The following is a 23,486-nucleotide window of genomic DNA, read 5'->3' on the forward strand; positions in this document are numbered from 1 at the left end:
AGTGTTTTTCAATCAACAAATGATTCTAGTTTTGCTGGAACATTCAACACAAGAGCTCATTACATAGTGAGTAAATGAGAGAAAGAAAGAAACTCCTGTGACATCATAATTGAACATACTTGGACAATGTAATTTCAGGTTTATTGCTTTTCTTGAAATCTTCAGTTTTGACTGCCTAATCATTAATAAGTCTGATTTCTAACTAGCAAAAGTACCAGCAGTCAGAATGGCCGAGCGGTCTAAGGCGCCAGACTCAAGTTGATAAAACTTCCAAAAGTTGGGTTTTCTGGTCTCCCAAAGGAGGCGTGGGTTCAAATCCCACTTCTGACAAGTGTTTTTCCATCAACAAATGAATGTAGTTTTGCTGGAACTTTCAACACAAGAGCTCATTATATAGTGAGTAAATGAGAGAAAGAAAGAAACTCCTGTGACATCATAATTGAACATACTTCAACAAAGTAATTTCAGGTTTATTGCTTTTCTTGAAATCTTCAGTTTTGACTGCCTAATCATTAATAAGTCTGATTTCTAACAAGCAAAAATACCACCAGTCAGAATGGCCGAGGGGTCTAAGGCGCCAGACTCAAGTTGATAAAACTTCCAAAAGTTGGGATTTCTGGTCTCCCAAAGGAGGCGTGGGTTCAAATCCCACTTCTGACAAGTGTTTTCAATCAACAAATGAATCTAGTTTTGCTGGAACTTTCAACACAAGAGCTCATTATATAGTGAGTAAATGAGAGAAAGAAAGAAACTCCTGTGACATCATAATTGAACAAGCTTCAACAATGTAATTTCAGGTTTATTGCTTTTCTTGAAATCTTCAGTTTTGACTGCCTAATCATTAATAAGTCTGATTTCTAACAAGCAAAAATACCACCAGTCAGAATGGCAGAGCGGTCTAAGGCGCCAGACTCAAGTTGATAAAACTTCCAAAAGTTGGGTTTTCTGGTCTCCCAAAGGAGGCGTGAGTTCAAATCCCACTTCTGACAAGTGTTTTTCAATCAACAAATGATTCTAGTTTTGCTGGAACATTCAACACAAGAGCTCATTACATAGTGAGTAAATGAGAGAAAGAAAGAAACTCCTGTGACATCATAATTGAACATACTTGGACAATGTAATTTCAGGTTTATTGCTTTTCTTGAAATCTTCAGTTTTGACTGCCTAATCATTAATAAGTCTGATTTCTAACTAGCAAAAGTACCAGCAGTCAGAATGGCCGAGCGGTCTAAGGCGCCAGACTCAAGTTGATAAAACTTCCAAAAGTTGGGTTTTCTGGTCTCCCAAAGGAGGCGTGGGTTCAAATCCCACTTCTGACAAGTGTTTTTCCATCAACAAATGAATGTAGTTTTGCTGGAACTTTCAACACAAGAGCTCATTATATAGTGAGTAAATGAGAGAAAGAAAGAAACTCCTGTGACATCATAATTGAACATACTTGGACAATGTAATTTCAGGTTTATTGCTTTTCTTGAAATCTTCAGTTTTGACTGCCTAATCATTAATAAGTCTGATTTCTAACTAGCAAAAGTACCAGCAGTCAGAATGGCCGAGCGGTCTAAGGCGCCAGACTCAAGTTGATAAAACTTCCAAAAGTTGGGTTTTCTGGTCTCCCAAAGGAGGCGTGGGTTCAAATCCCACTTCTGACAAGTGTTTTTCCATCAACAAATGAATGTAGTTTTGCTGGAACTTTCAACACAAGAGCTCATTATATAGTGAGTAAATGAGAGAAAGAAAGAAACTCCTGTGACATCATAATTGAACATACTTCAACAAAGTAATTTCAGGTTTATTGCTTTTCTTGAAATCTTCAGTTTTGACTGCCTAATCATTAATAAGACTGATTTCTAACAAGCAAAAATACCACCAGTCAGAATGGCCGAGCGGTCTAAGGCGCCAGACTCAAGTTGATAAAACTTCCAAAAGTTGGGTTTTCTGGTCTCCCAAAGGAGGCATGGGTTCTAATCCCACTTCTGACAAGTATTTTTCCATCAACAAATGAATGTAGTTTTGCTGGAACTTTCAACACAAGAGCTCATTATATAGTGAGTAAATGAGAGAAAGAAAGAAACTCCTGTGACATCATAATTGAACAAGCTTCAACAATGTAATTTCAGGTTTATTGCTTTTCTTGAAATCTTCAGTTTTGACTGCCTAATCATTAATAAGTCTGATTTCTAACAAGCAAAAATACCACCAGTCAGAATGGCCGAGGGGTCTAAGGCGCCAGACTCAAGTTGATAAAACTTCCAAAAGTTGGGATTTCTGGTCTCCCAAAGGAGGCGTGGGTTCAAATCCCACTTCTGACAAGTGTTTTCAATCAACAAATGAATCTAGTTTTGATAGAACTACAAACACAATAGCTCATTATATAATGAGTAAATGAGAGAAATAAAGAAACTCTTGTGACATTATAAGTGAACAAGGTTCAACTCCAGTCAGAATGGCCGAGCGGTCTAAGGCGCCAGACTCAAGTTGATGAAACTTCCAAAAGTAGGGGTTTCTGTTTTCCCAAAAGAGGCGTGGTTTCAAATCCCACTTCTGGCAAGTGTTTTTCCATCAACAAATGAATCTAGTTTTGCTGGAACATTCAACACAAGAGCTCATTATATAATGAGTAAATGAGAGAAAGAAAGAAACTCCTGTGACATCATAATTGAACATACTTGGACAATGTAATTTCAGGTTTATTGCTTTTCTTGAAATCTTCAGTTTTGACTGCCTAATCATTATAAGTCTGATTTCTAACAAGCAAAAACACGACCAGTCAGAATGGCCGAGGGGTCTAAGGCGCCAGACTCAAGTTGATAAAACTTCCAAAAGTTGGGATTTCTGGTCTCCCAAAGGAGGCGTGGGTTCAAATCCCACTTCTGACAAGTGTTTTTCAATCAACAAATGATTCTAGTTTTGCTGGAACATTCAACACAAGAGCTCATTACATAGTGAGTAAATGAGAGAAAGAAAGAAACTCCTGTGACATCATAATTGAACAAGCTTCAACAATGTAATTTCAGGTTTATTGCTTTTCTTGAAATCTTCAGTTTTGACTGCCTAATCATTAATAAGTCTGATTTCTAACTAGCAAAAGTACCAGCAGTCAGAATGGCCGAGCGGTCTAAGGCGCCAGACTCAAGTTGATAAAACTTCCAAAAGTTGGGTTTTCTGGTCTCCCAAAGGAGGCGTGGGTTCAAATCCCACTTCTGACAAGTGTTTTTCCATCAACAAATGAATGTAGTTTTGCTGGAACTTTCAACACAAGAGCTCATTATATAGTGAGTAAATGAGAGAAAGAAAGAAACTCCTGTGACATCATAATTGAACATACTTCAACAAAGTAATTTCAGGTTTATTGCTTTTCTTGAAATCTTCAGTTTTGACTGCCTAATCATTAATAAGACTGATTTCTAACAAGCAAAAATACCACCAGTCAGAATGGCCGAGCGGTCTAAGGCGCCAGACTCAAGTTGATAAAACTTCCAAAAGTTGGGTTTTCTGGTCTCCCAAAGGAGGCGTGGGTTCTAATCCCACTTCTGACAAGTATTTTTCCATCAACAAATGAATGTAGTTTTGCTGGAACTTTCAACACAAGAGCTCATTATATAGTGAGTAAATGAGAGAAAGAAAGAAACTCCTGTGACATCATAATTGAACAAGCTTCAACAATGTAATTTCAGGTTTATTGCTTTTCTTGAAATCTTCAGTTTTGACTGCCTAATCATTAATAAGTCTGATTTCTAACAAGCAAAAATACCACCAGTCAGAATGGCCGAGGGGTCTAAGGCGCCAGACTCAAGTTGATAAAACTTCCAAAAGTTGGGATTTCTGGTCTCCCAAAGGAGGCGTGGGTTCAAATCCCACTTCTGACAAGTGTTTTCAATCAACAAATGAATCTAGTTTTGATAGAACTACAAACACAATAGCTCATTATATAATGAGTAAATGAGAGAAATAAAGAAACTCTTGTGACATTATAAGTGAACAAGGTTCAACTCCAGTCAGAATGGCCGAGCGGTCTAAGGCGCCAGACTCAAGTTGATGAAACTTCCAAAAGTAGGGGTTTCTGTTTTCCCAAAAGAGGCGTGGTTTCAAATCCCACTTCTGGCAAGTGTTTTTCCATCAACAAATGAATCTAGTTTTGCTGGAACATTCAACACAAGAGCTCATTATATAATGAGTAAATGAGAGAAAGAAAGAAACTCCTGTGACATCATAATTGAACATACTTGGACAATGTAATTTCAGGTTTATTGCTTTTCTTGAAATCTTCAGTTTTGACTGCCTAATCATTATAAGTCTGATTTCTAACAAGCAAAAACACGACCAGTCAGAATGGCCGAGGGGTCTAAGGCGCCAGACTCAAGTTGATAAAACTTCCAAAAGTTGGGATTTCTGGTCTCCCAAAGGAGGCGTGGGTTCAAATCCCACTTCTGACAAGTGTTTTTCAATCAACAAATGATTCTAGTTTTGCTGGAACATTCAACACAAGAGCTCATTACATAGTGAGTAAATGAGAGAAAGAAAGAAACTCCTGTGACATCATAATTGAACAAGCTTCAACAATGTAATTTCAGGTTTATTGCTTTTCTTGAAATCTTCAGTTTTGACTGCCTAATCATTAATAAGTCTGATTTCTAACAAGCAAAAATACCACCAGTCAGAATGGCCGAGCGGTCTAAGGCGCCAGACTCAAGTTGATAAAACTTCCAAAAGTTGGGATTTCTGGTCTCCCAAAGGAGGCGTGGGTTCAAATCCCACTTCTGACAAGTGTTTTCAATCAACAAATGAATCTAGTTTTGCTGGAACTTTCAACACAAGAGCTCATTATATAGTGAGTAAATGAGAGAAAGAAAGAAACTCCTGTGACATCATAATTGAACAAGCTTCAACAATGTAATTTCAGGTTTATTGCTTTTCTTGAAATCTTCAGTTTTGACTGCCTAATCATTAATAAGTCTGATTTCTAACAAGCAAAAATACCACCAGTCAGAATGGCCGAGCGGTCTAAGGCGCCAGACTCAAGTTGATAAAACTTCCAAAAGTTGGGTTTTCTGGTCTCCCAAAGGAGGCGTGAGTTCAAATCCCACTTCTGACAAGTGTTTTTCAATCAACAAATGATTCTAGTTTTGCTGGAACATTCAACACAAGAGCTCATTACATAGTGAGTAAATGAGAGAAAGAAAGAAACTCCTGTGACATCATAATTGAACATACTTGGACAATGTAATTTCAGGTTTATTGCTTTTCTTGAAATCTTCAGTTTTGACTGCCTAATCATTAATAAGTCTGATTTCTAACTAGCAAAAGTACCAGCAGTCAGAATGGCCGAGCGGTCTAAGGCGCCAGACTCAAGTTGATAAAACTTCCAAAAGTTGGGTTTTCTGGTCTCCCAAAGGAGGCGTGGGTTCAAATCCCACTTCTGACAAGTGTTTTTCCATCAACAAATGAATGTAGTTTTGCTGGAACTTTCAACACAAGAGCTCATTATATAGTGAGTAAATGAGAGAAAGAAAGAAACTCCTGTGACATCATAATTGAACAAGCTTCAACAATGTAATTTCAGGTTTATTGCTTTTCTTGAAATCTTCAGTTTTGACTGCCTAATCATTAATAAGTCTGATTTCTAACAAGCAAAAATACCACCAGTCAGAATGGCCGAGCGGTCTAAGGCGCCAGACTCAAGTTGATAAAACTTCCAAAAGTTGGGATTTCTGGTCTCCCAAAGGAGGCGTGGGTTCAAATCCCACTTCTGACAAGTGTTTTCAATCAACAAATGAATCTAGTTTTGCTGGAACTTTCAACACAAGAGCTCATTATATAGTGAGTAAATGAGAGAAAGAAAGAAACTCCTGTGACATCATAATTGAACAAGCTTCAACAATGTAATTTCAGGTTTATTGCTTTTCTTGAAATCTTCAGTTTTGACTGCCTAATCATTAATAAGTCTGATTTCTAACAAGCAAAAATACCACCAGTCAGAATGGCCGAGCGGTCTAAGGCGCCAGACTCAAGTTGATAAAACTTCCAAAAGTTGGGTTTTCTGGTCTCCCAAAGGAGGCGTGAGTTCAAATCCCACTTCTGACAAGTGTTTTTCAATCAACAAATGATTCTAGTTTTGCTGGAACATTCAACACAAGAGCTCATTACATAGTGAGTAAATGAGAGAAAGAAAGAAACTCCTGTGACATCATAATTGAACATACTTGGACAATGTAATTTCAGGTTTATTGCTTTTCTTGAAATCTTCAGTTTTGACTGCCTAATCATTAATAAGTCTGATTTCTAACTAGCAAAAGTACCAGCAGTCAGAATGGCCGAGCGGTCTAAGGCGCCAGACTCAAGTTGATAAAACTTCCAAAAGTTGGGTTTTCTGGTCTCCCAAAGGAGGCGTGGGTTCAAATCCCACTTCTGACAAGTGTTTTTCCATCAACAAATGAATGTAGTTTTGCTGGAACTTTCAACACAAGAGCTCATTATATAGTGAGTAAATGAGAGAAAGAAAGAAACTCCTGTGACATCATAATTGAACAAGCTTCAACAATGTAATTTCAGGTTTATTGCTTTTCTTGAAATCTTCAGTTTTGACTGCCTAATCATTAATAAGTCTGATTTCTAACAAGCAAAAATACCACCAGTCAGAATGGCCGAGCGGTCTAAGGCGCCAGACTCAAGTTGATAAAACTTCCAAAAGTTGGGATTTCTGGTCTCCCAAAGGAGGTGTGGGTTCAAATCCCACTTCTGACAAGTGTTTTCAATCAACAAATGAATCTAGTTTTGCTGGAACTTTCAACACAAGAGCTCATTATATAGTGAGTAAATGAGAGAAAGAAAGAAACTCCTGTGACATCATAATTGAACAAGCTTCAACAATGTAATTTCAGGTTTATTGCTTTTCTTGAAATCTTCAGTTTTGACTGCCTAATCATTAATAAGTCTGATTTCTAACAAGCAAAAATACCACCAGTCAGAATGGCCGAGCGGTCTAAGGCGCCAGACTCAAGTTGATAAAACTTCCAAAAGTTGGGTTTTCTGGTCTCCCAAAGGAGGCGTGAGTTCAAATCCCACTTCTGACAAGTGTTTTTCAATCAACAAATGATTCTAGTTTTGCTGGAACATTCAACACAAGAGCTCATTACATAGTGAGTAAATGAGAGAAAGAAAGAAACTCCTGTGACATCATAATTGAACATACTTGGACAATGTAATTTCAGGTTTATTGCTTTTCTTGAAATCTTCAGTTTTGACTGCCTAATCATTAATAAGTCTGATTTCTAACTAGCAAAAGTACCAGCAGTCAGAATGGCCGAGCGGTCTAAGGCGCCAGACTCAAGTTGATAAAACTTCCAAAAGTTGGGTTTTCTGGTCTCCCAAAGGAGGCGTGGGTTCAAATCCCACTTCTGACAAGTGTTTTTCCATCAACAAATGAATGTAGTTTTGCTGGAACTTTCAACACAAGAGCTCATTATATAGTGAGTAAATGAGAGAAAGAAAGAAACTCCTGTGACATCATAATTGAACATACTTCAACAAAGTAATTTCAGGTTTATTGCTTTTCTTGAAATCTTCAGTTTTGACTGCCTAATCATTAATAAGACTGATTTCTAACAAGCAAAAATACCACCAGTCAGAATGGCCGAGCGGTCTAAGGCGCCAGACTCAAGTTGATAAAACTTCCAAAAGTTGGGTTTTCTGGTCTCCCAAAGGAGGCGTGGGTTCTAATCCCACTTCTGACAAGTATTTTTCCATCAACAAATGAATGTAGTTTTGCTGGAACTTTCAACACAAGAGCTCATTATATAGTGAGTAAATGAGAGAAAGAAAGAAACTCCTGTGACATCATAATTGAACAAGCTTCAACAATGTAATTTCAGGTTTATTGCTTTTCTTGAAATCTTCAGTTTTGACTGCCTAATCATTAATAAGTCTGATTTCTAACAAGCAAAAATACCACCAGTCAGAATGGCCGAGGGGTCTAAGGCGCCAGACTCAAGTTGATAAAACTTCCAAAAGTTGGGATTTCTGGTCTCCCAAAGGAGGCGTGGGTTCAAATCCCACTTCTGACAAGTGTTTTCAATCAACAAATGAATCTAGTTTTGCTGGAACTTTCAACACAAGAGCTCATTATATAGTGAGTAAATGAGAGAAAGAAAGAAACTCCTGTGACATCATAATTGAACAAGCTTCAACAATGTAATTTCAGGTTTATTGCTTTTCTTGAAATCTTCAGTTTTGACTGCCTAATCATTAATAAGTCTGATTTCTAACAAGCAAAAATACCACCAGTCAGAATGGCAGAGCGGTCTAAGGCGCCAGACTCAAGTTGATAAAACTTCCAAAAGTTGGGTTTTCTGGTCTCCCAAAGGAGGCGTGAGTTCAAATCCCACTTCTGACAAGTGTTTTTCAATCAACAAATGATTCTAGTTTTGCTGGAACATTCAACACAAGAGCTCATTACATAGTGAGTAAATGAGAGAAAGAAAGAAACTCCTGTGACATCATAATTGAACATACTTGGACAATGTAATTTCAGGTTTATTGCTTTTCTTGAAATCTTCAGTTTTGACTGCCTAATCATTAATAAGTCTGATTTCTAACTAGCAAAAGTACCAGCAGTCAGAATGGCCGAGCGGTCTAAGGCGCCAGACTCAAGTTGATAAAACTTCCAAAAGTTGGGTTTTCTGGTCTCCCAAAGGAGGCGTGGGTTCAAATCCCACTTCTGACAAGTGTTTTTCCATCAACAAATGAATGTAGTTTTGCTGGAACTTTCAACACAAGAGCTCATTATATAGTGAGTAAATGAGAGAAAGAAAGAAACTCCTGTGACATCATAATTGAACATACTTCAACAAAGTAATTTCAGGTTTATTGCTTTTCTTGAAATCTTCCGTTTTGACTGCCTAATCATTAATAAGACTGATTTCTAACAAGCAAAAATACCACCAGTCAGAATGGCCGAGCGGTCTAAGGCGCCAGACTCAAGTTGATGAAACTTCCAAAAGTAGGGGTTTCTGTTTTCCCAAAAGAGGCGTGGTTTCAAATCCCACTTCTGGCAAGTGTTTTTCCATCAACAAATGAATCTAGTTTTGCTGGAACATTCAACACAAGAGCTCATTATATAATGAGTAAATGAGAGAAAGAAAGAAACTCCTGTGACATCATAATTGAACATACTTGGACAATGTAATTTCAGGTTTATTGCTTTTCTTGAAATCTTCAGTTTTGACTGCCTAATCATTATAAGTCTGATTTCTAACAAGCAAAAACACGACCAGTCAGAATGGCCGAGGGGTCTAAGGCGCCAGACTCAAGTTGATAAAACTTCCAAAAGTTGGGATTTCTGGTCTCCCAAAGGAGGCGTGGGTTCAAATCCCACTTCTGACAAGTGTTTTTCAATCAACAAATGATTCTAGTTTTGCTGGAACATTCAACACAAGAGCTCATTACATAGTGAGTAAATGAGAGAAAGAAAGAAACTCCTGTGACATCATAATTGAACAAGCTTCAACAATGTAATTTCAGGTTTATTGCTTTTCTTGAAATCTTCAGTTTTGACTGCCTAATCATTAATAAGTCTGATTTCTAACAAGCAAAAATACCACCAGTCAGAATGGCCGAGCGGTCTAAGGCGCCAGACTCAAGTTGATAAAACTTCCAAAAGTTGGGATTTCTGGTCTCCCAAAGGAGGCGTGGGTTCAAATCCCACTTCTGACAAGTGTTTTCAATCAACAAATGAATCTAGTTTTGCTGGAACTTTCAACACAAGAGCTCATTATGTAGTGAGTAAATGAGAGAAAGAAAGAAACTCCTGTGACATCATAATTGAACAAGCTTCAACAATGTAATTTCAGGTTTATTGCTTTTCTTGAAATCTTCAGTTTTGACTGCCTAATCATTAATAAGTCTGATTTCTAACAAGCAAAAATACCACCAGTCAGAATGGCCGAGCGGTCTAAGGCGCCAGACTCAAGTTGATAAAACTTCCAAAAGTTGGGATTTCTGGTCTCCCAAAGGGGGCGTGGGTTCAAATCCCACTTCTGACAAGTGTTTTCAATCAACAAATGAATCTAGTTTTGCTGGAACTTTCAACACAAGAGCTCATTATATAGTGAGTAAATGAGAGAAAGAAAGAAACTCCTGTGACATCATAATTGAACAAGCTTCAACAATGTAATTTCAGGTTTATTGCTTTTCTTGAAATCTTCAGTTTTGACTGCCTAATCATTAATAAGTCTGATTTCTAACAAGCAAAAATACCACCAGTCAGAATGGCCGAGCGGTCTAAGGCGCCAGACTCAAGTTGATAAAACTTCCAAAAGTTGGGTTTTCTGGTCTCCCAAAGGAGGCGTGAGTTCAAATCCCACTTCTGGCAAGTGTTTTTCAATCAACAAATGATTCTAGTTTTGCTGGAACATTCAACACAAGAGCTCATTACATAGTGAGTAAATGAGAGAAAGAAAGAAACTCCTGTGACATCATAATTGAACAAGCTTCAACAATGTAATTTCAGGTTTATTGCTTTTCTTGAAATCTTCAGTTTTGACTGCCTAATCATTAATAAGTCTGATTTCTAACTAGCAAAAGTACCAGCAGTCAGAATGGCCGAGCGGTCTAAGGCGCCAGACTCAAGTTGATAAAACTTCCAAAAGTTGGGTTTTCTGGTCTCCCAAAGGAGGCGTGGGTTCAAATCCCACTTCTGACAAGTGTTTTTCCATCAACAAATGAATGTAGTTTTGCTGGAACTTTCAACACAAGAGCTCATTATATAGTGAGTAAATGAGAGAAAGAAAGAAACTCCTGTGACATCATAATTGAACATACTTCAACAAAGTAATTTCAGGTTTATTGCTTTTCTTGAAATCTTCCGTTTTGACTGCCTAATCATTAATAAGACTGATTTCTAACAAGCAAAAATACCACCAGTCAGAATGGCCGAGCGGTCTAAGGCGCCAGACTCAAGTTGATGAAACTTCCAAAAGTAGGGGTTTCTGTTTTCCCAAAAGAGGCGTGGTTTCAAATCCCACTTCTGGCAAGTGTTTTTCCATCAACAAATGAATCTAGTTTTGCTGGAACATTCAACACAAGAGCTCATTATATAATGAGTAAATGAGAGAAAGAAAGAAACTCCTGTGACATCATAACTGAACATACTTGGACAATGTAATTTCAGGTTTATTGCTTTTCTTGAAATCTTCAGTTTTGACTGCCTAATCATTATAAGTCTGATTTCTAACAAGCAAAAACACGACCAGTCAGAATGGCCGAGGGGTCTAAGGCGCCAGACTCAAGTTGATAAAACTTCCAAAAGTTGGGATTTCTGGTCTCCCAAAGGAGGCGTGGGTTCAAATCCCACTTCTGACAAGTGTTTTTCAATCAACAAATGATTCTAGTTTTGCTGGAACATTCAACACAAGAGCTCATTACATAGTGAGTAAATGAGAGAAAGAAAGAAACTCCTGTGACATCATAATTGAACAAGCTTCAACAATGTAATTTCAGGTTTATTGCTTTTCTTGAAATCTTCAGTTTTGACTGCCTAATCATTAATAAGTCTGATTTCTAACAAGCAAAAATACCACCAGTCAGAATGGCCGAGCGGTCTAAGGCGCCAGACTCAAGTTGATAAAACTTCCAAAAGTTGGGATTTCTGGTCTCCCAAAGGAGGCGTGGGTTCAAATCCCACTTCTGACAAGTGTTTTCAATCAACAAATGAATCTAGTTTTGCTGGAACTTTCAACACAAGAGCTCATTATGTAGTGAGTAAATGAGAGAAAGAAAGAAACTCCTGTGACATCATAATTGAACAAGCTTCAACAATGTAATTTCAGGTTTATTGCTTTTCTTGAAATCTTCAGTTTTGACTGCCTAATCATTAATAAGTCTGATTTCTAACAAGCAAAAATACCACCAGTCAGAATGGCCGAGCGGTCTAAGGCGCCAGACTCAAGTTGATAAAACTTCCAAAAGTTGGGATTTCTGGTCTCCCAAAGGAGGCGTGGGTTCAAATCCCACTTCTGACAAGTGTTTTCAATCAACAAATGAATCTAGTTTTGCTGGAACTTTCAACACAAGAGCTCATTATATAGTGAGTAAATGAGAGAAAGAAAGAAACTCCTGTGACATCATAATTGAACAAGCTTCAACAATGTAATTTCAGGTTTATTGCTTTTCTTGAAATCTTCAGTTTTGACTGCCAAATCATTAATAAGTCTGATTTCTAACAAGCAAAAATACCACCAGTCAGAATGGCCGAGGGGTCTAAGGCGCCAGACTCAAGTTGATAAAACTTCCAAAAGTTGGGATTTCTGGTCTCCCAAAGGAGGCGTGGGTTCAAATCCCACTTCTGACAAGTGTTTTTCAATCAACAAATGATTCTAGTTTTGCTGGAACATTCAACACAAGAGCTCATTACATAGTGAGTAAATGAGAGAAAGAAAGAAACTCCTGTGACATCATAATTGAACAAGCTTCAACAATGTAATTTCAGGTTTATTGCTTTTCTTGAAATCTTCAGTTTTGACTGCCTAATCATTAATAAGTCTGATTTCTAACAAGCAAAAATACCACCAGTCAGAATGGCCGAGCGGTCTAAGGCGCCAGACTCAAGTTGATAAAACTTCCAAAAGTTGGGATTTCTGGTCTCCCAAAGGAGGCGTGGGTTCAAATCCCACTTCTGACAAGTGTTTTCAATCAACAAATGAATCTAGTTTTGCTGGAACTTTCAACACAAGAGCTCATTATATAGTGAGTAAATGAGAGAAAGAAAGAAACTCCTGTGACATCATAATTGAACAAGCTTCAACAATGTAATTTCAGGTTTATTGCTTTTCTTGAAATCTTCAGTTTTGACTGCCTAATCATTAATAAGTCTGATTTCTAACAAGCAAAAATACCACCAGTCAGAATGGCCGAGCGGTCTAAGGCGCCAGACTCAAGTTGATAAAACTTCCAAAAGTTGGGTTTTCTGGTCTCCCAAAGGAGGCGTGAGTTCAAATCCCACTTCTGGCAAGTGTTTTTCAATCAACAAATGATTCTAGTTTTGCTGGAACATTCAACACAAGAGCTCATTACATAGTGAGTAAATGAGAGAAAGAAAGAAACTCCTGTGACATCATAATTGAACAAGCTTCAACAATGTAATTTCAGGTTTATTGCTTTTCTTGAAATCTTCAGTTTTGACTGCCTAATCATTAATAAGTCTGATTTCTAACAAGCAAAAATACCACCAGTCAGAATGGCCGAGCGGTCTAAGGCGCCAGACTCAAGTTGATAAAACTTCCAAAAGTTGGGATTTCTGGTCTCCCAAAGGAGGCGTGGGTTCAAATCCCACTTCTGACAAGTGTTTTCAATCAACAAATGAATCTAGTTTTGCTGGAACTTTCAACACAAGAGCTCATTATGTAGTGAGTAAATGAGAGAAAGAAAGAAACTCCTGTGACATCATAATTGAACAAGCTTCAACAATGTAATTTCAGGTTTATTGCTTTTCTTGAAATCTTCAGTTTTGACTGCCTAATCATTAATAAGTCTGATTTCTAACAAGCAAAAATACCACCAGTCAGAATGGCCGAGCGGTCTAAGGCGCCAGACTCAAGTTGATAAAACTTCCAAAAGTTGGGTTTTCTGGTCTCCCAAAGGAGGCGTGAGTTCAAATCCCACTTCTGACAAGTGTTTTTCAATCAACAAATGATTCTAGTTTTGCTGGAACATTCAACACAAGAGCTCATTACATAGTGAGTAAATGAGAGAAAGAAAGAAACTCCTGTGACATCATAATTGAACATACTTGGACAATGTAATTTCAGGTTTATTGCTTTTCTTGAAATCTTCAGTTTTGACTGCCTAATCATTAATAAGTCTGATTTCTAACTAGCAAAAGTACCAGCAGTCAGAATGGCCGAGTGGTCTAAGGCGCCAGACTCAAGTTGATAAAACTTCCAAAAGTTGGGTTTTCTGGTCTCCCAAAGGAGGCGTGGGTTCAAATCCCACTTCTGACAAGTGTTTTTCCATCAACAAATGAATGTAGTTTTGCTGGAACTTTCAACACAAGAGCTCATTATATAGTGAGTAAATGAGAGAAAGAAAGAAACTCCTGTGACATCATAATTGAACATACTTCAACAAAGTAATTTCAGGTTTACTGCTTTTCTTGAAATCTTCAGTTTTGACTGCCTAATCATTAATAAGACTGATTTCTAACAAGCAAAAACACCACCAGTCAGAATGGCCGAGCGGTCTAAGGCGCCAGACTCAAGTTGATAAAACTTCCAAAAGTTGGGATTTCTGGTCTCCCAAAGGAGGCGTGGGTTGTAATCCCACTTCTGACAAGTGTTTTTCCATCAACAAATGAATGTAGTTTTGCTGGAACTTTCAACACAAGAGCTCATTATATAGTGAGTAAATGAGAGAAAGAAAGAAACTCCTGTGACATCATAATTGAACAAGCTTCAACAATGTAATTTCAGGTTTATTGCTTTTCTTGAAATCTTCAGTTTTGACTGCCTAATCATTAATAAGTCTGATTTCTAACAAGCAAAAATACCACCAGTCAGAATGGCCGAGCGGTCTAAGGCGCCAGACTCAAGTTGATAAAACTTCCAAAAGTTGGGATTTCTGGTCTCCCAAAGGATGCGTGGGTTCAAATCCCACTTCTGACAAGAGTTTTCAATCAACAAATGAATCTAGTTTTGCTGGAACTTTCAACACAAGAGCTCATTATATAGTGAGTAAATGAGAGAAAGAAAGAAACTCCTGTGACATCATAATTGAACAAGCTTCAACAATGTAATTTCAGGTTTATTGCTTTTCTTGAAATCTTCAGTTTTGACTGCCTAATCATTAATAAGACTGATTTCTAACAAGCAAAAATACCACCAGTCAGAATGGCCGAGCGGTCTAAGGCGCCAGACTCAAGTTGATAAAACTTCCAAAAGTTGGGTTTTCTGGTCTCCCAAAGGAGGCGTGGGTTGTAATCCCACTTCTGACAAGTGTTTTTCCATCAACAAATGAATGTAGTTTTGCTGGAACTTTCAACACAAGAGCTCATTATATAGTGAGTAAATGAGAGAAAGAAAGAAACTCCTGTGACATCATAATTGAACAAGCTTCAACAATGTAATTTCAGGTTTATTGCTTTTCTTGAAATCTTCAGTTTTGACTGCCTAATCATTAATAAGTCTGATTTCTAACAAGCAAAAATACCACCAGTCAGAATGGCCGAGCGGTCTAAGGCGCCAGACTCAAGTTGATAAAACTTCCAAAAGTTGGGATTTCTGGTCTCCCAAAGGATGCGTGGGTTCAAATCCCACTTCTGACAAGTGTTTTCAATCAACAAATGAATCTAGTTTTGCTGGAACTTTCAACACAAGAGCTCATTATATAGTGAGTAAATGAGAGAAAGAAAGAAACTCCTGTGACATCATATTTGAACAAGCTTCAACAATGTAATTTCAGGTTTATTGCTTTTCTTGAAATCTTCAGTTTTGACTGCCTAATCATTAATAAGTCTGATTTCTAACAAGCAAAAATACCACCAGTCAGAATGGCCGAGCGGTCTAAGGCGCCAGACTCAAGTTGATAAAACTTCCAAAAGTTGGGTTTTCTGGTCTCCCAAAGGAGGCGTGAGTTCAAATCCCACTTCTGACAAGTGTTTTTCAATCAACAAATGATTCTAGTTTTGCTGGAACATTCAACACAAGAGCTCATTACATAGTGAGTAAATGAGAGAAAGAAAGAAACTCCTGTGACATCATAATTGAACAAGCTTCAACAATGTAATTTCAGGTTTATTGCTTTTCTTGAAATCTTCAGTTTTGACTGCCTAATCATTAATAAGTCTGATTTCTAACAAGCAAAAATACCACCAGTCAGAATGGCCGAGCGGTCTAAGGCGCCAGACTCAAGTTGATAAAACTTCCAAAAGTTGGGATTTCTGGTCTCCCAAAGGAGGCGTGGGTTCAAATCCCACTTCTGACAAGTGTTTTCAATCAACAAATGAATGTAGTTTTGCTGGAACTTTCAACACAAGAGCTCATTATATAGTGAGTAAATGAGAGAAAGAAAGAAACTCCTGTGACATCATAATTAAACAAGCTTCAACAATGTAATTTCAGGTTTATTGCTTTTCTTGAAATCTTCAGTTTTGACTGCCTAATCATTAATAAGTCTGATTTCTAACTAGCAAAAGTACCAGCAGTCAGAATGGCCGAGCGGTCTAAGGCGCCAGACTCAAGTTGATAAAACTTCCAAAAGTTGGGTTTTCTGGTCTCCCAAAGGAGGCGTGGGTTCAAATCCCACTTCTGACAAGTGTTTTTCCATCAACAAATGAATGTAGTTTTGCTGGAACTTTCAACACAAGAGCTCATTATATAGTGAGTAAATGAGAGAAAGAAAGAAACTCCTGTGACATCATAATTGAACATACTTCAACAAAGTAATTTCAGGTTTATTGCTTTTCTTGAAATCTTCAGTTTTGACTGCCTAATCATTAATAAGACTGATTTCTAACAAGCAAAAATACCACCAGTCAGAATGGCCGAGCGGTCTAAGGCGCCAGACTCAAGTTGATTAAACTTCCAAAAGTTGGGATTTCTGGTCTCCCAAAGGAGGCGTGGGTTGTAATCCCACTTCTGACAAGTGTTTTTCCATCAACAAATGAATGTAGTTTTGCTGGAACTTTCAACACAAGAGCTCATTATATAGTGAGTAAATGAGAGAAAGAAAGAAACTCCTGTGACATCATAATTGAACAAGCTTCAACAATGTAATTTCAGGTTTATTGCTTTTCTTGAAATCTTCAGTTTTGACTGCCTAATCATTAATAAGTCTGATTTCTAACAAGCAAAAATACCACCAGTCAGAATGGCCGAGCGGTCTAAGGCGCCAGACTCAAGTTGATAAAACTTCCAAAAGTTGGGATTTCTGGTCTCCCAAAGGATGCGTGGGTTCAAATCCCACTTCTGACAAGAGTTTTCAATCAACAAATGAATCTAGTTTTGCTGGAACTTTCAACACAAGAGCTCATTATATAGTGAGTAAATGAGAGAAAGAAAGAAACTCCTGTGACATCATAATTGAACAAGCTTCAACAATGTAATTTCAGGTTTATTGCTTTTCTTGAAATCTTCAGTTTTGACTGCCTAATCATTAATAAGACTGATTTCTAACAAGCAAAAATACCACCAGTCAGAATGGCCGAGCGGTCTAAGGCGCCAGACTCAAGTTGATAAAACTTCCAAAAGTTGGGTTTTCTGGTCTCCCAAAGGAGGCGTGGGTTGTAATCCCACTTCTGACAAGTGTTTTTCCATCAACAAATGAATGTAGTTTTGCTGGAACTTTCAACACAAGAGCTCATTATATAGTGAGTAAATGAGAGAAAGAAAGAAACTCCTGTGACATCATAATTGAACAAGCTTCAACAATGTAATTTCAGGTTTATTGCTTTTCTTGAAATCTTCAGTTTTGACTGCCTAATCATTAATAAGTCTGATTTCTAACAAGCAAAAATACCACCAGTCAGAATGGCCGAGCGGTCTAAGGCGCCAGACTCAAGTTGATAAAACTTCCAAAAGTTGGGTTTTCTGGTCTCCCAAAGGAGGCGTGAGTTCAAATCCCACTTCTGACAAGTGTTTTTCAATCAACAAATGATTCTAGTTTTGCTGGAACATTCAACACAAGAGCTCATTACATAGTGAGTAAATGAGAGAAAGAAAGAAACTCCTGTGACATCATAATTGAACATACTTGGACAATGTAATTTCAGGTTTATTGCTTTTCTTGAAATCTTCAGTTTTGACTGCCTAATCATTAATAAGTCTGATTTCTAACAAGCAAAAATACCACCAGTCAGAATGGCCGAGCGGTCTAAGGCGCCAGACTCAAGTTGATAAAACTTCCAAAAGTTGGGATTTCTGGTCTCCCAAAGGATGCGTGGGTTCAAATCCCACTTCTGACAAGAGTTTTCAATCAACAAATGAATCTAGTTTTGCTGGAACTTTCAACACAAGAGCTCATTATATAGTGAGTAAATGAGAGAAAGAAAGAAACTCCTGTGACATCATAATTGAACAAGCTTCAACAATGTAATTTCAGGTTTATTGCTTTTCTTGAAATCTTCAGTTTTGACTGCCTAATCATTAATAAGACTGATTTCTAACAAGCAAAAATACCACCAGTCAGAATGGCCGAGCGGTCTAAGGCGCCAGACTCAAGTTGATAAAACTTCCAAAAGTTGGGTTTTCTGGTCTCCCAAAGGAGGCGTGGGTTGTAATCCCACTTCTGACAAGTGTTTTTCCATCAACAAATGAATGTAGTTTTGCTGGAACTTTCAACACAAGAGCTCATTATATAGTGAGTAAATGAGAGAAAGAAAGAAACTCCTGTGACATCATAATTGAACAAGCTTCAACAATGTAATTTCAGGTTTATTGCTTTTCTTGAAATCTTCAGTTTTGACTGCCTAATCATTAATAAGTCTGATTTCTAACAAGCAAAAATACCACCAGTCAGAATGGCCGAGCGGTCTAAGGCGCCAGACTCAAGTTGATAAAACTTCCAAAAGTTGGGATTTCTGGTCTCCCAAAGGATGCGTGGGTTCAAATCCCACTTCTGACAAGTGTTTTCAATCAACAAATGAATCTAGTTTTGCTGGAACTTTCAACACAAGAGCTCATTATATAGTGAGTAAATGAGAGAAAGAAAGAAACTCCTGTGACATCATAATTGAACAAGCTTCAACAATGTAATTTCAGGTTTATTGCTTTTCTTGAAATCTTCAGTTTTGACTGCCTAATCATTAATAAGTCTGATTTCTAACAAGCAAAAATACCACCAGTCAGAATGGCCGAGCGGTCTAAGGCGCCAGACTCAAGTTGATAAAACTTCCAAAAGTTGGGTTTTCTGGTCTCCCAAAGGAGGTGTGAGTTCAAATCCCACTTCTGACAAGTGTTTTTCAATCAACAAATGATTCTAGTTTTGCTGGAACATTCAACACAAGAGCTCATTACATAGTGAGTAAATGAGAGAAAGAAAGAAACTCCTGTGACATCATAATTGAACAAGCTTCAACAATGTAATTTCAGGTTTATTGCTTTTCTTGAAATCTTCAGTTTTGACTGCCTAATCATTAATAAGTCTGATTTCTAACAAGCAAAAATACCACCAGTCAGAATGGCCGAGCGGTCTAAGGCGCCAGACTCAAGTTGATAAAACTTCCAAAAGTTGGGATTTCTGGTCTCCCAAAGGAGGCGTGGGTTCAAATCCCACTTCTGACAAGTGTTTTCAATCAACAAATGAATGTAGTTTTGCTGGAACTTTCAACACAAGAGCTCATTATATAGTGAGTAAATGAGAGAAAGAAAGAAACTCCTGTGACATCATAATTAAACAAGCTTCAACAATGTAATTTCAGGTTTATTGCTTTTCTTGAAATCTTCAGTTTTGACTGCCTAATCATTAATAAGTCTGATTTCTAACTAGCAAAAGTACCAGCAGTCAGAATGGCCGAGCGGTCTAAGGCGCCAGACTCAAGTTGATAAAACTTCCAAAAGTTGGGTTTTCTGGTCTCCCAAAGGAGGCGTGGGTTCAAATCCCACTTCTGACAAGTGTTTTTCCATCAACAAATGAATGTAGTTTTGCTGGAACTTTCAACACAAGAGCTCATTATATAGTGAGTAAATGAGAGAAAGAAAGAAACTCCTGTGACATCATAATTGAACATACTTCAACAAAGTAATTTCAGGTTTATTGCTTTTCTTGAAATCTTCAGTTTTGACTGCCTAATCATTAATAAGACTGATTTCTAACAAGCAAAAATACCACCAGTCAGAATGGCCGAGCGGTCTAAGGCGCCAGACTCAAGTTGATAAAACTTCCAAAAGTTGGGTTTTCTGGTCTCCCAAAGGAGGCGTGGGTTGTAATCCCACTTCTGACAAGTGTTTTTCCATCAACAAATGAATGTAGTTTTGCTGGAACTTTCAACACAAGAGCTCATTATATAGTGAGTAAATGAGAGAAAGAAAGAAACTCCTGTGACATCATAATTGAACAAGCTTCAACAATGTAATTTCAGGTTTATTGCTTTTCTTGAAATCTTCAGTTTTGACTGCCTAATCATTAATAAGTCTGATTTCTAACAAGCAAAAATACCACCAGTCAGAATGGCCGAGCGGTCTAAGGCGCCAGACTCAAGTTGATAAAACTTCCAAAAGTTGGGATTTCTGGTCTCCCAAAGGATGCGTGGGTTCAAATCCCACTTCTGACAAGTGTTTTCAATCAACAAATGAATCTAGTTTTGCTGGAACTTTCAACACAAGAGCTCATTATATAGTGAGTAAATGAGAGAAAGAAAGAAACTCCTGTGACATCATATTTGAACAAGCTTCAACAATGTAATTTCAGGTTTATTGCTTTTCTTGAAATCTTCAGTTTTGACTGCCTAATCATTAATAAGTCTGATTTCTAACAAGCAAAAATACCACCAGTCAGAATGGCCGAGCGGTCTAAGGCGCCAGACTCAAGTTGATAAAACTTCCAAAAGTTGGGTTTTCTGGTCTCCCAAAGGAGGCGTGAGTTCAAATCCCACTTCTGACAAGTGTTTTTCAATCAACAAATGATTCTAGTTTTGCTGGAACATTCAACACAAGAGCTCATTACATAGTGAGTAAATGAGAGAAAGAAAGAAACTCCTGTGACATCATAATTGAACAAGCTTCAACAATGTAATTTCAGGTTTATTGCTTTTCTTGAAATCTTCAGTTTTGACTGCCTAATCATTAATAAGTCTGATTTCTAACAAGCAAAAATACCACCAGTCAGAATGGCCGAGCGGTCTAAGGCGCCAGACTCAAGTTGATAAAACTTCCAAAAGTTGGGATTTCTGGTCTCCCAAAGGAGGCGTGGGTTCAAATCCCACTTCTGACAAGTGTTTTCAATCAACAAATGAATCTAGTTTTGCTGGAACTTTCAACACAAGAGCTCATTATATAGTGAGTAAATGAGAGAAAGAAAGAAACTCCTGTGACATCATAATTAAACAAGCTTCAACAATGTAATTTCAGGTTTATTGCTTTTCTTGAAATCTTCAGTTTTGACTGCCTAATCATTAATAAGTCTGATTTCTAACTAGCAAAAGTACCAGCAGTCAGAATGGCCGAGCGGTCTAAGGCGCCAGACTCAAGTTGATAAAACTTCCAAAAGTTGGGTTTTCTGGTCTCCCAAGGAGGCGTGGGTTCAAATCCCACTTCTGACAAGTGTTTTTCCATCAACAAATGAATGTAGTTTTGCTGGAACTTTCAACACAAGAGCTCATTATATAGTGAGTAAATGAGAGAAAGAAAGAAACTCCTGTGACATCATAATTGAACATACTTCAACAAAGTAATTTCAGGTTTATTGCTTTTCTTGAAATCTTCAGTTTTGACTGCCTAATCATTAATAAGACTGATTTCTAACAAGCAAAAATACCACCAGTCAGAATGGCCGAGCGGTCTAAGGCGCCAGACTCAAGTTGATTAAACTTCCAAAAGTTGGGATTTCTGGTCTCCCAAAGGAGGCGTGGGTTGTAATCCCACTTCTGACAAGTGTTTTTCCATCAACAAATGAATGTAGTTTTGCTGGAACTTTCAACACAAGAGCTCATTATATAGTGAGTAAATGAGAGAAAGAAAGAAACTCCTGTGACATCATAATTGAACAAGCTTCAACAATGTAATTTCAGGTTTATTGCTTTTCTTGAAATCTTCAGTTTTGACTGCCTAATCATTAATAAGTCTGATTTCTAACAAGCAAAAATACCACCAGTCAGAATGGCCGAGCGGTCTAAGGCGCCAGACTCAAGTTGATAAAACTTCCAAAAGTTGGGATTTCTGGTCTCCCAAAGGATGCGTGGGTTCAAATCCCACTTCTGACAAGAGTTTTCAATCAACAAATGAATCTAGTTTTGCTGGAACTTTCAACACAAGAGCTCATTATATAGTGAGTAAATGAGAGAAAGAAAGAAACTCCTGTGACATCATAATTGAACAAGCTTCAACAATGTAATTTCAGGTTTATTGCTTTTCTTGAAATCTTCAGTTTTGACTGCCTAATCATTAATAAGACTGATTTCTAACAAGCAAAAATACCACCAGTCAGAATGGCCGAGCGGTCTAAGGCGCCAGACTCAAGTTGATAAAACTTCCAAAAGTTGGGTTTTCTGGTCTCCCAAAGGAGGCGTGGGTTGTAATCCCACTTCTGACAAGTGTTTTTCCATCAACAAATGAATGTAGTTTTGCTGGAACTTTCAACACAAGAGCTCATTATATAGTGAGTAAATGAGAGAAAGAAAGAAACTCCTGTGACATCATAATTGAACAAGCTTCAACAATGTAATTTCAGGTTTATTGCTTTTCTTGAAATCTTCAGTTTTGACTGCCTAATCATTAATAAGTCTGATTTCTAACAAGCAAAAATACCACCAGTCAGAATGGCCGAGCGGTCTAAGGCGCCAGACTCAAGTTGATAAAACTTCCAAAAGTTGGGTTTTCTGGTCTCCCAAAGGAGGCGTGAGTTCAAATCCCACTTCTGACAAGTGTTTTTCAATCAACAAATGATTCTAGTTTTGCTGGAACATTCAACACAAGAGCTCATTACATAGTGAGTAAATGAGAGAAAGAAAGAAACTCCTGTGACATCATAATTGAACATACTTGGACAATGTAATTTCAGGTTTATTGCTTTTCTTGAAATCTTCAGTTTTGACTGCCTAATCATTAATAAGTCTGATTTCTAACTAGCAAAAGTACCAGCAGTCAGAATGGCCGAGTGGTCTAAGGCGCCAGACTCAAGTTGATAAAACTTCCAAAAGTTGGGTTTTCTGGTCTCCCAAAGGAGGCGTGGGTTCAAATCCCACTTCTGACAAGTGTTTTTCCATCAACAAATGAATGTAGTTTTGCTGGAACTTTCAACACAAGAGCTCATTATATAGTGAGTAAATGAGAGAAAGAAAGAAACTCCTGTGACATCATAATTGAACATACTTCAACAAAGTAATTTCAGGTTTATTGCTTTTCTTGAAATCTTCAGTTTTGACTGCCTAATCATTAATAAGACTGATTTCTAACAAGCAAAAACACCACCAGTCAGAATGGCCGAGCGGTCTAAGGCGCCAGACTCAAGTTGATAAAACTTCCAAAAGTTGGGATTTCTGGTCTCCCAAAGGAGGCGTGGGTTGTAATCCCACTTCTGACAAGTGTTTTTCCATCAACAAATGAATGTAGTTTTGCTGGAACTTTCCACACAAGAGCTCATTATATAGTGAGTAAATGAGAGAAAGAAGGAAACTCCTGTGACATCATAATTGAACAAGCTTCAACAATGTAATTTCAGGTTTATTGCTTTTCTTGAAATCTTCAGTTTTGACTGCCTAATCATTAATAAGTCTGATTTCTAACAAGCAAAAATACCACCAGTCAGAATGGCCGAGCGGTCTAAGGCGCCAGACTCAAGTTGATAAA

At 37.7% G+C, this 23,486-nt stretch overlaps 37 non-coding genes across 37 annotated transcripts; all 37 read left to right on the plus strand.

Moving 5' to 3' along the window:
* The first annotated feature begins 220 nt into the window (after positions 1–220).
* trnal-caa (transfer RNA leucine (anticodon CAA)) lies at positions 221–330 on the plus strand. The gene is made up of 2 exons: positions 221–258; positions 285–330. It is a non-coding gene; the product is annotated as a tRNA-Leu (tRNA).
* Positions 331–550: 220 nt separating this feature from the next.
* trnal-caa (transfer RNA leucine (anticodon CAA)) lies at positions 551–660 on the plus strand. The gene is made up of 2 exons: positions 551–588; positions 615–660. It is a non-coding gene; the product is annotated as a tRNA-Leu (tRNA).
* Positions 661–1,209: 549 nt separating this feature from the next.
* On the plus strand, positions 1,210–1,319 carry trnal-caa (transfer RNA leucine (anticodon CAA)). Its single transcript has 2 exons — positions 1,210–1,247; positions 1,274–1,319. It is a non-coding gene; the product is annotated as a tRNA-Leu (tRNA).
* A 220-nt stretch (positions 1,320–1,539) lies between these two features.
* Positions 1,540–1,649, plus strand: trnal-caa (transfer RNA leucine (anticodon CAA)). The gene is made up of 2 exons: positions 1,540–1,577; positions 1,604–1,649. It is a non-coding gene; the product is annotated as a tRNA-Leu (tRNA).
* A 550-nt stretch (positions 1,650–2,199) lies between these two features.
* On the plus strand, positions 2,200–2,309 carry trnal-caa (transfer RNA leucine (anticodon CAA)). The gene is made up of 2 exons: positions 2,200–2,237; positions 2,264–2,309. It is a non-coding gene; the product is annotated as a tRNA-Leu (tRNA).
* A 457-nt stretch (positions 2,310–2,766) lies between these two features.
* On the plus strand, positions 2,767–2,876 carry trnal-caa (transfer RNA leucine (anticodon CAA)). The gene is made up of 2 exons: positions 2,767–2,804; positions 2,831–2,876. It is a non-coding gene; the product is annotated as a tRNA-Leu (tRNA).
* Positions 2,877–3,096: 220 nt separating this feature from the next.
* Positions 3,097–3,206, plus strand: trnal-caa (transfer RNA leucine (anticodon CAA)). The gene is made up of 2 exons: positions 3,097–3,134; positions 3,161–3,206. It is a non-coding gene; the product is annotated as a tRNA-Leu (tRNA).
* Positions 3,207–3,426: 220 nt separating this feature from the next.
* Positions 3,427–3,536, plus strand: trnal-caa (transfer RNA leucine (anticodon CAA)). Its single transcript has 2 exons — positions 3,427–3,464; positions 3,491–3,536. It is a non-coding gene; the product is annotated as a tRNA-Leu (tRNA).
* A 220-nt stretch (positions 3,537–3,756) lies between these two features.
* Positions 3,757–3,866, plus strand: trnal-caa (transfer RNA leucine (anticodon CAA)). The gene is made up of 2 exons: positions 3,757–3,794; positions 3,821–3,866. It is a non-coding gene; the product is annotated as a tRNA-Leu (tRNA).
* Positions 3,867–4,323: 457 nt separating this feature from the next.
* Positions 4,324–4,433, plus strand: trnal-caa (transfer RNA leucine (anticodon CAA)). The gene is made up of 2 exons: positions 4,324–4,361; positions 4,388–4,433. It is a non-coding gene; the product is annotated as a tRNA-Leu (tRNA).
* Positions 4,434–4,653: 220 nt separating this feature from the next.
* Positions 4,654–4,763, plus strand: trnal-caa (transfer RNA leucine (anticodon CAA)). The gene is made up of 2 exons: positions 4,654–4,691; positions 4,718–4,763. It is a non-coding gene; the product is annotated as a tRNA-Leu (tRNA).
* Positions 4,764–5,312: 549 nt separating this feature from the next.
* On the plus strand, positions 5,313–5,422 carry trnal-caa (transfer RNA leucine (anticodon CAA)). The gene is made up of 2 exons: positions 5,313–5,350; positions 5,377–5,422. It is a non-coding gene; the product is annotated as a tRNA-Leu (tRNA).
* Positions 5,423–5,642: 220 nt separating this feature from the next.
* trnal-caa (transfer RNA leucine (anticodon CAA)) lies at positions 5,643–5,752 on the plus strand. The gene is made up of 2 exons: positions 5,643–5,680; positions 5,707–5,752. It is a non-coding gene; the product is annotated as a tRNA-Leu (tRNA).
* Positions 5,753–6,301: 549 nt separating this feature from the next.
* On the plus strand, positions 6,302–6,411 carry trnal-caa (transfer RNA leucine (anticodon CAA)). Its single transcript has 2 exons — positions 6,302–6,339; positions 6,366–6,411. It is a non-coding gene; the product is annotated as a tRNA-Leu (tRNA).
* A 220-nt stretch (positions 6,412–6,631) lies between these two features.
* On the plus strand, positions 6,632–6,741 carry trnal-caa (transfer RNA leucine (anticodon CAA)). The gene is made up of 2 exons: positions 6,632–6,669; positions 6,696–6,741. It is a non-coding gene; the product is annotated as a tRNA-Leu (tRNA).
* A 549-nt stretch (positions 6,742–7,290) lies between these two features.
* trnal-caa (transfer RNA leucine (anticodon CAA)) lies at positions 7,291–7,400 on the plus strand. Its single transcript has 2 exons — positions 7,291–7,328; positions 7,355–7,400. It is a non-coding gene; the product is annotated as a tRNA-Leu (tRNA).
* A 220-nt stretch (positions 7,401–7,620) lies between these two features.
* Positions 7,621–7,730, plus strand: trnal-caa (transfer RNA leucine (anticodon CAA)). The gene is made up of 2 exons: positions 7,621–7,658; positions 7,685–7,730. It is a non-coding gene; the product is annotated as a tRNA-Leu (tRNA).
* A 220-nt stretch (positions 7,731–7,950) lies between these two features.
* trnal-caa (transfer RNA leucine (anticodon CAA)) lies at positions 7,951–8,060 on the plus strand. Its single transcript has 2 exons — positions 7,951–7,988; positions 8,015–8,060. It is a non-coding gene; the product is annotated as a tRNA-Leu (tRNA).
* A 549-nt stretch (positions 8,061–8,609) lies between these two features.
* On the plus strand, positions 8,610–8,719 carry trnal-caa (transfer RNA leucine (anticodon CAA)). Its single transcript has 2 exons — positions 8,610–8,647; positions 8,674–8,719. It is a non-coding gene; the product is annotated as a tRNA-Leu (tRNA).
* A 549-nt stretch (positions 8,720–9,268) lies between these two features.
* trnal-caa (transfer RNA leucine (anticodon CAA)) lies at positions 9,269–9,378 on the plus strand. The gene is made up of 2 exons: positions 9,269–9,306; positions 9,333–9,378. It is a non-coding gene; the product is annotated as a tRNA-Leu (tRNA).
* A 220-nt stretch (positions 9,379–9,598) lies between these two features.
* Positions 9,599–9,708, plus strand: trnal-caa (transfer RNA leucine (anticodon CAA)). Its single transcript has 2 exons — positions 9,599–9,636; positions 9,663–9,708. It is a non-coding gene; the product is annotated as a tRNA-Leu (tRNA).
* A 219-nt stretch (positions 9,709–9,927) lies between these two features.
* trnal-caa (transfer RNA leucine (anticodon CAA)) lies at positions 9,928–10,037 on the plus strand. The gene is made up of 2 exons: positions 9,928–9,965; positions 9,992–10,037. It is a non-coding gene; the product is annotated as a tRNA-Leu (tRNA).
* A 549-nt stretch (positions 10,038–10,586) lies between these two features.
* On the plus strand, positions 10,587–10,696 carry trnal-caa (transfer RNA leucine (anticodon CAA)). Its single transcript has 2 exons — positions 10,587–10,624; positions 10,651–10,696. It is a non-coding gene; the product is annotated as a tRNA-Leu (tRNA).
* Positions 10,697–11,245: 549 nt separating this feature from the next.
* On the plus strand, positions 11,246–11,355 carry trnal-caa (transfer RNA leucine (anticodon CAA)). Its single transcript has 2 exons — positions 11,246–11,283; positions 11,310–11,355. It is a non-coding gene; the product is annotated as a tRNA-Leu (tRNA).
* Positions 11,356–11,575: 220 nt separating this feature from the next.
* trnal-caa (transfer RNA leucine (anticodon CAA)) lies at positions 11,576–11,685 on the plus strand. Its single transcript has 2 exons — positions 11,576–11,613; positions 11,640–11,685. It is a non-coding gene; the product is annotated as a tRNA-Leu (tRNA).
* A 219-nt stretch (positions 11,686–11,904) lies between these two features.
* trnal-caa (transfer RNA leucine (anticodon CAA)) lies at positions 11,905–12,014 on the plus strand. Its single transcript has 2 exons — positions 11,905–11,942; positions 11,969–12,014. It is a non-coding gene; the product is annotated as a tRNA-Leu (tRNA).
* Positions 12,015–12,233: 219 nt separating this feature from the next.
* On the plus strand, positions 12,234–12,343 carry trnal-caa (transfer RNA leucine (anticodon CAA)). Its single transcript has 2 exons — positions 12,234–12,271; positions 12,298–12,343. It is a non-coding gene; the product is annotated as a tRNA-Leu (tRNA).
* A 220-nt stretch (positions 12,344–12,563) lies between these two features.
* trnal-caa (transfer RNA leucine (anticodon CAA)) lies at positions 12,564–12,673 on the plus strand. The gene is made up of 2 exons: positions 12,564–12,601; positions 12,628–12,673. It is a non-coding gene; the product is annotated as a tRNA-Leu (tRNA).
* Positions 12,674–13,222: 549 nt separating this feature from the next.
* Positions 13,223–13,332, plus strand: trnal-caa (transfer RNA leucine (anticodon CAA)). The gene is made up of 2 exons: positions 13,223–13,260; positions 13,287–13,332. It is a non-coding gene; the product is annotated as a tRNA-Leu (tRNA).
* A 549-nt stretch (positions 13,333–13,881) lies between these two features.
* On the plus strand, positions 13,882–13,991 carry trnal-caa (transfer RNA leucine (anticodon CAA)). The gene is made up of 2 exons: positions 13,882–13,919; positions 13,946–13,991. It is a non-coding gene; the product is annotated as a tRNA-Leu (tRNA).
* Positions 13,992–15,859: 1,868 nt separating this feature from the next.
* Positions 15,860–15,969, plus strand: trnal-caa (transfer RNA leucine (anticodon CAA)). The gene is made up of 2 exons: positions 15,860–15,897; positions 15,924–15,969. It is a non-coding gene; the product is annotated as a tRNA-Leu (tRNA).
* A 219-nt stretch (positions 15,970–16,188) lies between these two features.
* trnal-caa (transfer RNA leucine (anticodon CAA)) lies at positions 16,189–16,298 on the plus strand. Its single transcript has 2 exons — positions 16,189–16,226; positions 16,253–16,298. It is a non-coding gene; the product is annotated as a tRNA-Leu (tRNA).
* A 2,857-nt stretch (positions 16,299–19,155) lies between these two features.
* Positions 19,156–19,265, plus strand: trnal-caa (transfer RNA leucine (anticodon CAA)). Its single transcript has 2 exons — positions 19,156–19,193; positions 19,220–19,265. It is a non-coding gene; the product is annotated as a tRNA-Leu (tRNA).
* Positions 19,266–19,484: 219 nt separating this feature from the next.
* trnal-caa (transfer RNA leucine (anticodon CAA)) lies at positions 19,485–19,594 on the plus strand. Its single transcript has 2 exons — positions 19,485–19,522; positions 19,549–19,594. It is a non-coding gene; the product is annotated as a tRNA-Leu (tRNA).
* A 1,209-nt stretch (positions 19,595–20,803) lies between these two features.
* Positions 20,804–20,913, plus strand: trnal-caa (transfer RNA leucine (anticodon CAA)). The gene is made up of 2 exons: positions 20,804–20,841; positions 20,868–20,913. It is a non-coding gene; the product is annotated as a tRNA-Leu (tRNA).
* A 219-nt stretch (positions 20,914–21,132) lies between these two features.
* On the plus strand, positions 21,133–21,241 carry trnal-caa (transfer RNA leucine (anticodon CAA)). Its single transcript has 2 exons — positions 21,133–21,170; positions 21,197–21,241. It is a non-coding gene; the product is annotated as a tRNA-Leu (tRNA).
* A 1,539-nt stretch (positions 21,242–22,780) lies between these two features.
* Positions 22,781–22,890, plus strand: trnal-caa (transfer RNA leucine (anticodon CAA)). Its single transcript has 2 exons — positions 22,781–22,818; positions 22,845–22,890. It is a non-coding gene; the product is annotated as a tRNA-Leu (tRNA).
* Positions 22,891–23,486: the final 596 nt, after the last annotated feature.

Source organism: Brachyhypopomus gauderio, unplaced genomic scaffold (genome assembly GCF_052324685.1).
Source record: "Brachyhypopomus gauderio isolate BG-103 unplaced genomic scaffold, BGAUD_0.2 sc173, whole genome shotgun sequence".
Lineage (NCBI taxonomy): Eukaryota > Metazoa > Chordata > Actinopteri > Gymnotiformes > Hypopomidae > Brachyhypopomus > Brachyhypopomus gauderio.